The following is a 13,841-nucleotide window of genomic DNA, read 5'->3' as shown; positions in this document are numbered from 1 at the left end:
TCCTTCTGAGAAAATCACAATCTGTTCACCAAGAGTTCATGAAAAAAACAAGGTGAATAATTCATTATGAATTATTTGACCAGTTTTAGCAATGAGATTCTAAATCTGTCTTCTTATGGATATTAACCTCATTAATACTATTTAGACACAACGCATCAAGAGAATTAAAATGATGCAATACTGCACATCAAATATGACACAATTTAAGCTACTGAGTTTCTTTTTGTAAATACTTCAGAAGTAAGTCTTTATTTATTATATTTTAAAAAGGCTCTGCGTATCACTTTAGAAGTACTGGTAGTCTTGGAACAATTAATGCAATAACAGGACATTCTTACATAAGAAGAAATCCTTGACAGCAGACAGATCTAAATATTTAAAATCTGCTGGGGTCTACTGCTAGAACACATAGCTGGGAGACCAATTTTGTAGTAAAATGCTGTCACTCGTGAGTTTTAGGGAATTTGAGAGTATGTCTAATTCTGCACTGAGAAACAGAACTTCTATGGATGTGAAAGAAATCAGGTTCAGATTCCCATTCTTAAACATTTACAAAACATTAATTATAATGATTATACAACAATTATTGTACAATAATTTAATAACTGAACAATATTACAAGACCAATTTCAAACTGTTCCAATGTGCCATCCTAAAACAACACATTTAACCCATTACTACACTATTTCTGTTTAAATATAAACATGACATCATTGTCTTAAATTAAAAGCTAACATATTCTGACAATTCCTAAGCAACACATAGCCAACTACCCAATTTCATTAGTTAAAGCTGCAGTTGCATGACACTTTGAACTGCTCTGCATCAGAGTTGCTAGTGTGCTTTCCGCCAAGTGTTTCTGCCTACTCCCTTGCATCAGCAGTAGTGTTTGGATGACGCTGTCCCCCTGCCGCCTTCCCACAGAGGTGAGTTGTTTCATGGTGGAATACTATTCAGGATGCAGCCTGGCAATACAAGTAGGCTGGTCTAAAAACAAGCCCCTATCAAAAGAGATTATCCTAATTCTTTTTTGGTCCCGAACCTGGTTGCATGCCTCCCTGGCATAGGTATTGATCTGACCCCACAGGGAAGCCAAAGAGACAGAAAACCAATCTTATAAAACATACTTCTCTGCGTTAGTAGCAGGCCATTGAGCTACAAGAGATTCAGTTTAAAGTCAGATGAATGAAGGTGCCAGTGAAAATGCTGGAGAAGAGCACAGCAAAGAGAGCTCAAGGGAAAGCGGTGGTAACATATGGCCAAAAGTAGGGTTTGCAGCAATCAACATTTAGATTGGCTTCAGCTTCAGTAGAACCACAGCCTTGGATTTACTGTAAATAAGATCTAATTCTGAAGGAACTTCCTCAAAACAAACATAAGGCAAGTCATTCCATACTCCTTCCCCAAGAAAAAAAACCAACAAGCACATCAATTACAGTGATAGTAATAGTAACTTATTTAATCTAATCTATTTTCAGCCACTTGGCATACCACATGTGAGTCTACCAGTTGATTATACTTGATGCTGAACTGAGTTTTACCTATGCAAGATTTACTCTGACCCTTCAAAGAATATTTTTAAAACATTTAATTGTAAATGTAATGCAATGCAGTTTTAAAAGTGTTTTACTGTTTACTATATGCAAATATACATTACATTACTTTGAAATGTCAGTAAAAGCCTTTTAAAAGAGTAGCTCTTGCAGAAGGAATCTTCCAGTTAAATAATTCTGAAAGTAATCCTCTATCGGGTGCTATGGTGTCAAAATCAGTTTATACATTATGAAACTATTTACTATATACTATTTATATACTTTGTGAATATTTTCAGTACTACTTCTAAATTTGAATATAAAATCTGAAATTATGTAAAGAGATACAACTTCAAAACAGTTTTCTTCTATGTACTGCATTAAAACATATGCAATATATACATAGTAAGTATGAAAGACAATCCGCAGTTTGACAGTTAAAAATTATGCTAATAATTATTTCTATTAATAAATAAAGCAAAATTGTCATAGCAGTGTGTTGGCAGAAGGCAAAAGGGTGTACAGGTGGGATTTGGCTACATGGTTCCTATTCACACCAATCATTCAATTGCATACCAGCTCTAGAAATTTTCTTCTTTTTAGTATTAGGTTTCTTTATCTTTGGTGCATTTTAAACTGGAATTAGAGAGTGACTGATCTCTGCCAATTCCCTCAGCTGTGGCATTCAGAAATACAATCTTCCCAACTTTATTTTTTTCTGCTCTTTATTAAAGAAGGAATTTATATTAAAAAACAGGGCTGTAGCTTTATATTACTAATAGCTATACAGCTATAGTTACTACTGCAGCTATACTATTTTTACTGGTTAGTCTAATGTTCATTCACATGACACCATAAGAAGTCTGTAAGAAGTCTGTCAGAATTTAGAGTAAAATGTAGTAAAAAAGTTACTAGCAGAAAACATGCATATGAGAGAAACATTAGCAAGATTCACATTCATCACTTCTTGCTAACTAGTTTTCTCTTAAGGTCTGGGAAAAACACTGAGCAGATCTCTTACACCTACATCTCTTTGCAGTACTGATGGGTTGCCTGGTGGATCTCTATCGCTCTGCCCTACCAGAGAAGAAACTTTTTATCTCAAAGCTAGGGAAGTCTTTGAAATGCTCGTTATTTCTTGCTGTTGGATGGGTTCCTTGGCCATGAATAGAGAAATCAGAGTGAAATGAAAGGTCCACAGAAATAAGTAGCAAGTCTAGATGGATGGAAGTCACCCCTAAAATGGGGCACGTCTTGTTGCCTATCAGCATCAAAGAAAGGGGATCTAAATTTCAAAAAAATGACAGACAAGAAACTTGCTAAAACAAAAGATTATCAACCATTTATTTAGATGAGAGTGTGAGATAGGACTTCCCACCAACTACCAAATCATTCTACTACAGCTTTAGTTCACTAAGCTTTCAGCAGTTTGCTAACTCTCATGATTTTACTGAAAATTTCCCAGTATTGTGTGATGGATTACACTGAGAATCTCAGATTCCATTAAATCAAAACAAAACATGATTTTTCATACAAATAACTTAAAGCTTACCTGTAAAAAATATCAGTGATTTAATAGCACAAATATGACAGCAGTAAGAAGGAAAATGTATCCCCTTTTGGCGCTTTCTCTAATCTCTCTCTGATATTCTATGAACTATCTAAAGGTGCAGGTGAAAATATCTTGGTTTCAGACTTACTTAATTACATTAAGCAGCCTGATCTTGATTTTTTTTTAAAGTTTTGTGGTATCTTTTCAGATCTTGTGGTTGAATTACAGTCTTCTGAATATTATTGTTCCAAAAAGATCACAATAATTATAAGGATAACCAATTATTATATTTAGTCTCTTCCAGTCAGCAATTCCAAATGCTCAAAATATATACATATCAAATTTCACAAGTCCTTTAAGTGCAGGTAAACAGCCTTCTTCACTTTATTTAACCAGACATGTAGTAAGAACTAAGATGTTATGTAATTTCTGTAAAGTGTAGACAGTTCACCACAAAGCCTATGGGTTTTTTTTTGAGTCCTGTGCTCCCTCTAACATATAAAAATTTTTGAAAAAGGATCAGATAAATACTGGCATTCTGTGCTAAGTAATCAAACTTACAACTAATAAAATGTATTTGCAGTTTTTGAGAAAAAAAAATTATGTCTGCATTTTATTATTTTTAAGGTTATTTATTTTTAAATTAATTTTAAAAGCAGCTATTTTAGTATCTATAATCTGATTTATTTCGCAGTGCTTTAAAATGTCTACTATGGAACTAAGAACAACATATAGTGTTTAAAGGAGTGAGCTCAGAAATGCTGTTGTTAATGCAACATGCTAATATGATAGCAGGACTGAAAATTAGGACGTGCTGCTCTCACCCTAGGAGAAGCTATCAGACTAGTTAGATTTTAGAGGGAGACTGTTTTCCTTCTGAAGACAACAGCCTCCCTTTTGTTCATGCCTCTGTTCTGTTCCTTAAAGCCATGGCTTGATCATGCATTCCAGTGTTCTGTTCTCTCCAAATAGCAATATATCTCTTCTTTCAGCAATACTCCTCTTTCTTCTTCTTGGAGAAGGCAGGATAAAATGGCTACAAATGGCCAGTAAGGAAGACTGACCAACTTCAAATAGCCGCAAATATGAAGTTTCCATAAAGATTAATGGCAATAGCTGATCTGTAAGCAGTAAAATCAAGTCTTCTCCAGATAAAAGCTTTGTTCAGGCACTCTAGCTTTAGTTAAATAATACTATATTTCATTGATAAAAAAAAGAATAGAGACTTGCAGGCATATTTAATTTAAGCAATAGATAACATAAAGAAGTTCTTAGAGATATCTAATTAAATACATTTCATCTCTTCAGTCTACCCATCAAGTGTTCTATACCTTAAGAGTTTATATTCAAATATATATATCTTAGATTCTCCAAATTTAAAGAGAGTCACTTTTCTCTCACCATATTATTTTTAATGATTTCTTTAGCGTTTGGTTTAATATTAAGCAAGATGATTCGCTAGATAGTTCAGCAAATACCATAAATGGTAAAAACTGTGACATCATTCTTGCCCACCCTCCACTCATGCAAGTAGAACTCCCTGTAATATAGTTTATAATTCATTGTCTAGTTTAAGTATGTCAAGTATTAGTGCTTTCATCCATCTTCTTTCAAGTCTGAATACATAGTTTAAAATTAATGAAACTAGGCCCTACTCTTTTAAAACAACTAAACATTTCAGTTTGAAAAGCAGCTACTGTGCAAGCAGCCTGACTTAAAGAGAAAAATACAAGGAAATTCTGGATCCATAATTCACCCTCCACCTTCTGACCCCACCAACCGCCATATTAGTGTGCCCCCACCAAAATACCAGCTTGTGTTTACAGTTTCGTTTCTCCTGATGGTGGATGGGCGCGTGTACGCGCACTCGCTCTATGTGCACTCAATAGGATCATGATCTGGAGAGCTGAAAATGTAAACACAAGCTGGTATTGTGGTGTGACTAGCGGTTTGTGGTTTCTTTGTTTGAATATTTCAAAAATGGCACACTGGCCAGAACTAAAGAGGAGAAAAGCAGAGCTGCTATTTATACGAAAATTTGTTGGTTCCAATATTCACATTTCAGGTAGATAAAAAGGGCTACACAATTGGAAGCTGTTTTTCAATACTTTATTTTCTACTTAGTCGACTACACTTCAGTGCAGGAATTTTTTTTTCAGGGATAGATAAAATATACTTTGCCCTTAATTTCACATAATGAGGAATACCCTGCTTGTTTAGGTGCCCATTGAGCAATTTTTTACAGATTAGGAATGCTCTATCCATCCAAAGGTATCCATAATCATGTGACTAAAGTAGGGAATATGGTTAAGCATTCATAGGATTAGCTCATTTTAGGTGACTACAGGTCATTCTCTTTTCATAAAGAATTTACTGGATCATGGAGCTGGCCATTTTCCTTATTCAAGCTCAAACATGGATTCATATGTGGACCAAACATCCCAAGCAGAGCTCTGAAATGGCATATTCATTCAGTTACAAGAGCGCAAGCTTAAATCAGTGTCATTTCAGAAATAATTTTTTTTATTTTTGCTTCACTGGAAGTGACTCTACGAAAAGACCATGAGTCGAAAACCTTATCTGTTATTTTCTAAGTATATCAGCCACTCTTAATAAAACCTCTTAATACAAGCATTGTTTTGCTACTGTTCTGAACATGGGTGGGAGGAGGGGAGAGGACTGAAATTCAGCTTATAAAGTACTGGATTATATCCAGTTATATTATCATATTATACTTAAAAAACTTTTTTTTTAATAAGCTTATCAAAAGTAGATATTTGAAGTAAGGTATTTTATTTTTTTCAATCATTTATTTTAATCAGAGTTGCAGACTGGTTCTAACACCTATTACACATAATACACATGCTTATCACTGCAAATTTAAACAACAGCTGAAAGTACAATTTAAGAAAAGATTGAAAAAAGCAGTGGTCTTCTCAAAACAGTGAAAAAAGTCCAGAAATTCTATTGGTATTAATGCAACAACTCTTTATTCAAGGAAGAGGGACAGTTCTGCAACTAATACCAGTGTTCCATATAAGAACAGTAGTGTTATTGTTATAGTAACTCACAGCTCATGAAAAGAGCATCTGGTTTATAAATACTTATCAGTTCCATCTCTCACATAAAAAGCAGGAAATTCTTTCTTAAAGTACGTAGTATTACCTTACACACAAAATCATACAATAATAACGCTCAATTTTCCTCTTCAAAAACTTCTCATGTGTATTTTAGAAATATTTGATCACTTTACACAAACTGCACAACTGCAATGCCATCATAAGGTAGAACATCTTGCTTCTTTTTAATACATTACTCTACATAAGCACCCTCACAAAGACAGCTTGTGAGCATTTCACAAATTATAATAATGGAACCACCTACATGTATATCAGTGCTGACAGATCTGGATCATCTTATTTTCACCTGCAGTAAGTTCAGACTCAGCTGAAAACTAAATTATACAATGAACAGCTTTGTTGTAGGAATATGCATGGCCTTATTTTCCACCAACATTTGCAGAACAAACACATGCAGCTAGCATAGATATTTAATATCAATGGTAATAAATACTAATGATCTTGTGATCTAACTTTTTTTCCATACAAATCAAAGATAAAGGTCATCACTTCATTTTTTTACATACTGCACTATAGAGGAATGGTTTTGTCTATACTGAGGCATACCAGTTCAATAGCCATTCTCTGCAATAGTTTAATGTACGAAAAGGAAAATGTATCCAAAAAGATCTCCTTGCTGTTAGTTAATACTAGTAATAGCATTCCCATTGACTGCAATATCATGAATTAGATGAAGAATTAACTAAAGGAGAATTTAGCATTCAGCTATTACACAAAATACCATAGAATTCTGATGACCATTTGTAGTCAGGACCTTTACTACATGCTGTTCTTAAAGGTAGTGGCAGTTCTGGTCTAAAATAAGATGACTGCCAACTGAGCTGACAATGTCACTGTGGAATTTCTGAGCTTTAAAGACAAATATTGACCAAACATAGAACAGTAAGACCAAACACTGATCTTACTCCTTGGGCATTGTAGAACGGTTTATGCTTGAGTCATACAGAACATGTTTGTAACTCTTAAAAGGGAAAGACAGCATTATTCACAGTATTTTCTTGTGTTTGAAGATCTATCAACCATTTGTTCTAAAGAAATATAAATATATACTCCATGCAAACATGAAATAAATTTGTGTGCAATACTACATAATAATACATGCCTTCCCCTCCTACTGGCATCAGTCAATGTAAAATAAAATGAAACCATCGTTCTTTAGTAAGCTTTATGAAACAGCATATTTAGCACTCTTAGCTTCTACAAAAAAAGCACCCTGCTTATTCAACTGGCAAAATGACAAAGACCTCAAAAGGCAATAGATCTGTATGCCCAAATTTAGGCAGAGTGAATTCTTCCTCCTTAAAAATACCACTTCATTCAAAATATATAAGGGATAGCTGTTTTCTCTGTCATAAGAAAGACCTGATATTATTCAAGGGTTTTTTCTATTTGTATAGTAAAACATAATGATAGAGGCAACAAGGAACAAAACTTACCTACATTATAACAGCACATAATTATAACAACACATAAGTAGAGTAAGAAAAACCTTACTCTACTTCATTCCTGACCTGAATATAATCCACATCAGTCAAGTATATCTGAAACCAATTTTAAATTACAAGGGAAGTATCAAAACTAGCTACAATTTTACTGGTAAGCAGTGAAGAAAATTTAACAAATGAACAGGAAATGCAGAAGAGCTGAAAGAAATACCATAAAATTAAAAGGCCTACTTCATGTTAATATTGTTAATACTGCAATATCAAAGGTATTTTCAAATAATTATAAGCATGATTACTTTTCACACAGCGGGCAGCCTATTCTTATGCTTCAAGACAGTAAGGATGGTTTGCATTTACAAAATTCTTTTAAAGAATTGGTTTAAAAGACATGATTTAAAAGGCCTGGGCTCTATACCCAATTTTGATGATTATTTGAACAGATTATTTGGTAGTCTACGTGTGATGATCGCTACTGGGGATGATTTCTCTCTTACTTTCTTGAGAAACAAAACCATAAAAGATTATACGGAGAAAATCTGAATGAACTGGCTTTGAAAGTTTTTCAGTGGGATGGAGATCCTTAAGGTTACTGCTTATGTATATCATTACTAATACATTTTGCTGTCTTCCATTACAAAAGAACAGAGCTAGTTTACCTACCACTCATTTAAAGAATATTAACTATCCATGTATTAGTACTATTACAAAATCCTAGATCTATTACCAAGAACAAAGTCAATGGCTGAAGTAGAGCACAAAATTTGACCTTTAAAAATATTTGTAAAGTTTTCCTATTTTTTAGAGAGAGAGACATATTTTGCTGAGTGGTTAATGAATTCAGATAGTGACCATTTGACCTGGGTTTTTGAAAGTAATTAGCAGCTCCAGTTACCTGAAAGATGGAGCTAAGATGAGCAGGCAGTTTTAAATCAGCACATTTCTAATTAAAAATTATGTTATTTACAGTCACTCAATAGAAGTTGTAAGCATCTGTGCTCACAAAGAAATATGCAACAAAGGACTGATGATTTCTTAGAGACTATCCACAGTTGCTGAAAACAGCAAGTGAAGGATGTTGACTACAAAAGGTAATTGTTAGCTAGATGAGATTATCGCTCTTCCTTAAACTTATTTTTCAGGTAACGTGGAAATATGTAATTTAATTAGTTTCTATATGCAAGTTTTGTGGAGAAGGGAAACTTCTTCCCAATACTGAGCATAAAACTAAGCTGAAAGGAGCAAATAATTATATTAGCTTGTTGGACAAATGCTGAGAAGGGTACTACAGAAAGGCCAATGCAGTGGGAGTTTTAAGTATACAAACACTAGTCAAAAACCCTAAGCTCCTAAAATACACAAAAATACTATTATAAGGCTCTGATGCTATAAGGTATTTTCTAGGAAGTATAACTACTGTAAGGAAAAAGATTATTGAGACTAACAATTGCATTTATTCCATCCAAAACTCCCTATTGCACACATGCCATATGAATCATCATACTATATTTCAGATATTTTAAACATTTTAATTTCATGATCTATACGTGAAAAGTACTCAAAGACTCCAAAGCATTTTTAAAGCAGTGCTGTTAACTTTGTGATCTGTGAACTATGGAAAAAAAATGTCTGTGGACTAGTTCTTAGTCCTCCAACTCTGCTTCTAAAGCAATCTGTGAAAGGCAATTAAGAACAACAAGTTTATATATGTCAGTATAATCAACATGTACGACATATCTAAAGGAGTCCACTGACATTTTTTATGTCTTCACAAGTCAAAGAGATTGAAAACTACTGCCATATACTGACATAAATCGTTTGTTGAAATAAAACAAGAGCCAAAGCGAACTTTAAGGTTTGGGCTAGTATCAACAAAGTTTGAATATTAACAAAACTAGGCAGCAGATACTGAAGTCTTTTCTTGGACTTCAATAACTGGCCGTTTACATCTGTGCATGAAGTTCTCTGGGCTATTAAACCAGTTACATCGGTTTAATGAGGTAGATAGAAAAATCTGTGGTCTCAACACAAGTTAAGATGTTTCTCCTCTATATTAATTCAAATCCATTATCTTAAAAAGGCTCCAAACCACAATTACAGATTGTGTATTGTATCACATTTTAACAACCCAGCAACTTAGATACCAGCAGTACAATAACTTAAAAAACTTAATGAATATCCATTTTTCATTATCTGGTTTCAATATTTTTACTTAATTACAACAAGCTTTTGTATTTACTTTTGCCTCAAACATTCTGCTTATCTGTGTGGTATTCTGCTTATCTGGATTTAGACTCATTTTTATTAGTGAAACAAAATATAATCATTTAGACAGTGCTGTGATGATGAACACTTCAACAGCAAGAATGAACAAGGGAGTCCTATTTACTCTTTTTAGCAGAGTAACTAAATCTGAAATAAAATCATAAAATAAATTTTAAATTTAATTAAAATTAATTTAATTTAATTTTAAATTAACATAAACTATTCACAGAACAGATCAATGATGCCTTAAGTACCTGATACTGAGACTTGCCTTGTCACTTCTCAGGAACTCAAAAGACAAATATGCAGATCTTTTTATAAAAAATAGTATGTGCAACTGTAATATTAGCATCTACCTTCTCTGCAAAGGATAAAAATATCTTACTGTTTGATTATCTTAGCAAAAAATATCTGAAATGGATCACATTTTCCACATTCTACCTTTGCAGAGAAAAGGCTTAGGTTCAACTGGTGCTTGGACTGAACTCTGGACCTGGAATAAGATAGGGGGGGAAAAAAGTGTTTACTAGTTCAAGCTAAAAGAATCAGGACTCTCTAAATGAAGAAAAAAATCCGGAGGCATATGAATTAAAAAAAAATGGCTGAAATTAGAAATCTGGGCAGTATTAAGAGTTTCTTCAGATCATTTATACAATGGAGATTCAAACTGCCGCCACATGGTCCCAAATATTTAGGTCTCCAAATACCAGCTGTTACAACATATAATTAAAGTCAGTTTATAGCCTTTAATCAACTGAATCAAGATAGCTAGTGAGATGAGATAAATTGCTACTGTATTTATTTATGGCACATAGCCAATATAACTAAAATAAGGATCTTGCCTTACCTGAATAGTTTATTGCCAATTGCAAGTACTCTGCCTATCCAAATTACATTTCTATCAATGTCTGTAAGGAGCTTGCCTATTCAGTAGAATAAAATCCTGAAAAATCATATTTCTGACAATTCAGGTACTACAAGAATGAAACAAACCTTTTCTACATGCTTCTAGTATTTTTACTGTGATCAACACAGAGAACAAGACATGATCACAACTGTACAAATTGTGCATAGTCAAGAAACAATTATGCTCTATTTTATTTTCCTTTTCCTTCTACCAGTGCCTCATATTACAAAAAGCTGAACTGACTGAAGTATGATATATATGTTTAATCAATAAAATAGCTATTTTCTAAACCAACCAAGAAGGAGAAATATCTAGCTAGCTAGCTGTTTATAATTTGTATTATCTCAGAACATTTCCAAACACAATAAGGATCCATCATGCTTTAGTGTTTTCAAGCATAGCAGAGAACTCTACTAAGCAGGACATGGAAGAAAGAGTCAGGGTAATGAAGGGGAAAAATGCCATGGAGTGTATCTTGGTGGACTGCAAGAATTGAAACCATCCTAAAGAGAAGAGTCAACATGATCTGATCAATAGCTTGCATAACTCTGACGAGGAAGACTATGTGGAAGTCACAAATTTAATGTCTAAGTTAGATACATTATTTTGTATTTAGCTCCAGTTTCTATTTAAATAGAAAGCACAGGTTCTTTCACTTCCTAAGTAACAGCGTAAATCACAAATGATGAACAGAACCTTGTTCTGTAGAGGCACCAAGAATGCAAATACCTTATTCTCTGCTCTATCACTGTGATTATTAGAGTAATGTAATCTCTACAGATTTAATTCATTTATGGAGAGCACTGTGGAATGAAGCTACGTAGCAATTCTTCATCACTTTTGTGTCATCAGAGAATTGCCAAAATCTACAAATTGCACCCCTGTTTGTGAGGCAATTTCAAAGGAAAAAGTTCTGGCTGAGCAGTAAATCTGTTTTTATAGAATAGTATCATCCCTACTATAAGTCATTATAATTACTTTCACTGTCGTCACCATCATTATGTCCTCCAGCAGTATAGTCATGGATAGCTTTTCTTCAGCATATCTTTACAAGTTGAGTTGAAAGCAATCTATTTTCTGCAAAATGGCTGCTTTCATTGTATACAGGACACTGAACCTCTTGTGCGGGACCTTTTCACCATGTTGTGATTGATTTTACATCTATTGAAAACAAGTCTGGTCTCTGCCATTTGTTTACTCTTGTATTCTCTCTTTATGCTTTGGTATGCATTTCTAATTAGATACACTCCAGTTCTTTCACCACTAGCTAACACTTTTATTTGGGAAGCAGTCTTTACTAGCCCTGCGAATATCCGCTGTTCTTTGCAATGTCAAGTCCTTTTCTCACCTTGCTTTGACTTGGTTATCACTTATATCACAAGTAATTCATCCATCTGTTAACTGCTCCAATTCACATTACTTGGCTTTATTTTAAAGATCTTAACAATGGTCAATGGTCTCATCTGGCAGCTGGTTTCTTGTAAAAAATGTGCCTTTCCCAAGTGACATTCTTGTGAGGATCAAAATATTCACTGAATGGGTTTTATCTGGCAGTTTACAGGTCCCTCAGGCTCTCCATAGAACATATTGTATATACCCAGTGCTTTGGGCATGCCATGTGTAGCAATGTGGAGGACTTCACCTTCTTCAATTTTATTTCACTCTTCTCCAGCTTTTTGCCATGTTTTCTTTCCATACTGTGGGTTAATTCTTGCCACAAAAAAAAATGATGACACATATCATGCATCTACATTAATGTTTTAAGTTTGGATCCAGAGTGTGCCTTTAAAGCAAAACTCTGTTCTGGTACGCTTTGGTGCTTTGGTTTGCCCCGTGAAGCTGTCTGGGGGTGTTGGAAGTGGATTCTTTCACATGAAAAACTGCAGACCAGGAACATGCTTAATACACTTTGGTTGCAAATGGGCATTCACTGTATGGGACTCAATTACAGCTATCCAAAGTAAAAAATGCTGAAAGAAATATAGCGTCGTTGCCTGTTTAGCCCTATAGATTTGTTCCTACTAGTCTGTACTACTTTCTAACACAGACATAGCCACAGAAGTGATTGAAATTGTCTTTATTTCTTGGCTCTCACTACCTGACATTGGTGAAAAGCATTATACCAGTTACACAGCACTTTTGTAAAGGAATGTTTCAGTCCAACAACAGAAATACCTTAAGTACTAAAGGACGTGTAAAATTTATTTTTATTGTGTCACAAATAAGGGGAAAAACTCCCACTGAATAAAGAAAAAAATAAGAATTAGGTGGAACATCGTTCCATCCCACAGTAATCCAGAAAAAAAAACACAGTATGTCCACTTTACATACCACCTTTCTCTTAATTTATAGTCTGCAATTTACAGTCTTCTACACAGTTATTTAAATAATCTGTCTCTCACAGAGTAGCACCTTTGCAATTGCCAGGGACACAAACCCACTTCTCTGTTTCCTCATAAAAATTTTCCATAGACACCCCCAACACAAGCATTTCCAGCAAGACTGATTTTTTCTTGGCCTTATCTTCTCCAGATGGTTTGTAGATAGTTCTCACAACTCAGCCATCACTTTAAATAGACATAAAAAGACAAAAGTCCAGTTTCCTTTAGGACTGTATATGAAACTTGTATTGGCTGGCGAATACTGAAACTTTCAATATAAACAAGATCTTTTGGCTCCAATTGGGGGGGGACGACACAGTATTAGGGCTCACTGTAGGGAATGTTTGCTTTCTTAATATTCTCTCCCTTCTAAACTGGGATGGATTATATCCAAATACATTGTTACCATTCTTCTCACCCAAATTAATCTGGGCTTATACTTGTCATACTTTAATGGGAAGGTCTATGTTCTGGAAGAGATGAAAAGAGTTTTGTTTGCAGGTTTTCAATAATCATATGCTTCATGATTAATGAAGCCTCTTTCAAACCTCTAACAGCCTTCTGCAGCTGATTGTAGAATTGTTGAGAAGACCAAAAAAAGTAATCTCACTCATATACTATC

The sequence above is a fragment of the Gymnogyps californianus genome, chromosome 7 (genome assembly GCF_018139145.2).
Source record: "Gymnogyps californianus isolate 813 chromosome 7, ASM1813914v2, whole genome shotgun sequence".
NCBI classification, from domain to species: domain Eukaryota; kingdom Metazoa; phylum Chordata; class Aves; order Accipitriformes; family Cathartidae; genus Gymnogyps; species Gymnogyps californianus.
This window is presented reverse-complemented; position numbering follows the sequence as displayed.